The sequence below is a fragment of the Etheostoma cragini genome, chromosome 15 (assembly GCF_013103735.1).
Source record: "Etheostoma cragini isolate CJK2018 chromosome 15, CSU_Ecrag_1.0, whole genome shotgun sequence".
Classification (NCBI taxonomy): domain Eukaryota; kingdom Metazoa; phylum Chordata; class Actinopteri; order Perciformes; family Percidae; genus Etheostoma; species Etheostoma cragini.
In genome coordinates, this window is record NC_048421.1 from 1,028,614 (window position 1) to 1,031,156 (window position 2,543).

Sequence of the window (2,543 nt, forward strand, 5' to 3'; positions counted from 1 at the left end):
ACACACACACACACACACACACACACACACACACACACACCCCTTCTATGACCCTGGTGCTAACTAACTACCCATCTGCGTGTACCACAGGTGTGAGACGTGCCCACTGGATGACAAACAGTGATTATCTCGCCGTGAGGATCCTAATCTGAGCTCCCGGCCTTCTGTTCCCTCCTCTCGTCTGCCGCGGCTCGCCGGAGCTGCACGCTGATAAAGACCGGTCCTAATGAGAGGGCTCTTATTGCACTGTGATTTCCTCCCTCCGTCCTCCGTCCTCCATCCCCGTCTCCATCCCCCTCCCCATCCCTGTCCTCCCCCTCTCCTGTACCTGCAGCATCCTGTCTCTCTGTCCGTCCCTCCACCTGTCAGATCCCTGCAGCTACTGCTGCTCGCACAGCGCCTTTGTTTGTCTGGATGAATATCGCAGGGTAATTGCAATGGAGTGACCCATCAAGGGGGGACATTTCCGGTTTCATTGGATGGCCATGACGAAGACGTACTCGTTCATTCAGGGTCTTTTGTCTCCGTTTGCGTTGGTGCTGTGGGTGTTACAGTACAGCTCTTTCTCCTGAGCCCTTCCTGCATTAAGATACAGAAAGTGAGGCGCTGACATTCTGATGAATTCAACGTGCTGAGCACCACTCGGCTGCTGTATGAGATCGCTCTGGTTGAAGGACTAAGGAGGTCTCAGAGGGGTTGAGACTGAGACAAGACCGAGACAGGACTGAGACTTTGAGGGTGTGAGGCCGAGACTAGATCGAGACTTTGAGGGGTTGAGACCGAGACAAGACCAAGACTTTGAGATTGAGACAAGATTGAGACAAGAATGAGACTTTGAGACTGAGACAAGACCGAGACTTTGAGGGTTTAGACCGAGACAATACCGAGACTTTGACACTGAGACAAAACAGAGACAAGGCCGAGACTTTGAGGGAGTGAGACTGAGCAAAGAGCAAGACTTTGAGGGTGTGAGACTGAGCAAAGAGCAAGACTTTGAGGGTGTGAGGCTGAGACAAGACCAAGACCATGAGACTGAGACAAGACCAAGACTTTGACACTGAGACAAGACAGAGACAATGGCCGAGACTTTGAGGGTGTGAGGCCGAGACAAGACCGAGACAAGATTGAGACTTTGAGGGGTTGAGACTAAGATTTTGAGGGTGTGAGAACCAGACAAGACCGAGACTTTGAGGGTGTGAGGCCGAGACAAGACTGAGACTTTGACACTGAGACAAGAGAGAGACAAGGACGAGACTTTGAGGGTGTGAGAACAAGACAAGATCGAGACTTTGAGGGGTTGAGACCGAGACAAGACCAAGACTTTGAGATTGAGACAAGACTGAGACAAGACCGAGACTTTGAGACTGAGACAAGACCGAGACTTTGAGACTGAGACAAGACCGAGACTTTGAGCGTTTAGACCGAGACAAGACCGAGACTTTGACACTGAGACAAGACAGAGACAAGGCAGAGACTTTGAGGGTGTGAGACCGAGACAAGACCAAGACTTTGAAGGTGGGAGGCTGAGACAAGACCGAGACCATGAGACTGGGACAAGGCCGAGACTTTGACACTGAGACAGGCCGAGACTTTGAGACTGAGACAAGACGGAGACTTTGAAGGGTTGAGACCGAGACAAGACCAAGACTTTGAGACTGAGACAAGACCCAGACTTTGAGACCGAGACAAGACCCAGACTTTGAGACTGAGACAAGACCAAGACTTTGAGACTGAGAAAAGACCCAGACTTTGAGGGGTTGAGACCGAGACAAGACCAAGACTTTGAGACCGAGACAAGACCGAGACTTTGAGACCGAGACAAGACCGAGACTTTGAGAAAGAGACAGGACCGAGACTTTGACACTGAGACAAGACCGAGACAAGACCGAGACTTTGAGGGCGTAAGACCGAGACATGAAAATAACACGTATTGGTCAAATTTTTTCAACATTATTAGCGACATTTTTGTCGCTTCTCCAACGTTTTTATGATGTTTTCATTGTTGACAATTTCAGCGCTTATTTCCACGGCCCGTTTTTACTGAAAAAGGGTCTAATTTGACTTTAACTTGACATTTTCAGCGCGTAGCTCGCTAGCTCGAAGGTTGTTGTTGTTGTTGTTGTTGTTGTCTCCCGAAGCGAATGGCGTCTCGGCGACGGACAAAATTGTCCTGTACACGTACCCTCTTCTGTTGATCAAGAACAAGCATAAAAGACAGAGACACCATTCCAACGAAGACGACTTTAGCAGTCAAAGGTCAGATGTTGGATGTTGCGACCGGTTCCTTGTTGCAGCGGTTTGAACGGGTCGGGTCTCATGATGAGAGGGTCGTTGCTGCGTATCTGGTCTCAGTGTTAGTCACATTTCATAGAGAAAGCAAACCAGTGGAGCAGGTAATCAGTGTAGGCAGGAAATCAATGGGATCTTTAATTGCTGTGTGGAAGAAGGGACACAAACACACACATACACACACACACACACACACACACACACACACACACAGATACAGACACACAGACGCACACACACAGAGACGGACACAC

The 2,543-nt window shown here is 49.5% G+C and overlaps 1 long non-coding RNA gene across 1 annotated transcript; it reads left to right on the forward strand.

Annotated features, from left to right (window-relative positions):
* The first annotated feature begins 1,065 nt into the window (after positions 1–1,065).
* LOC117958319 lies at positions 1,066–1,664 on the forward strand. Its single transcript, XR_004659691.1, has 3 exons — positions 1,066–1,094; positions 1,160–1,193; positions 1,623–1,664. It is a non-coding gene; the product is annotated as an uncharacterized LOC117958319 (long non-coding RNA).
* The last annotated feature ends 879 nt before the right edge of the window (positions 1,665–2,543 follow it).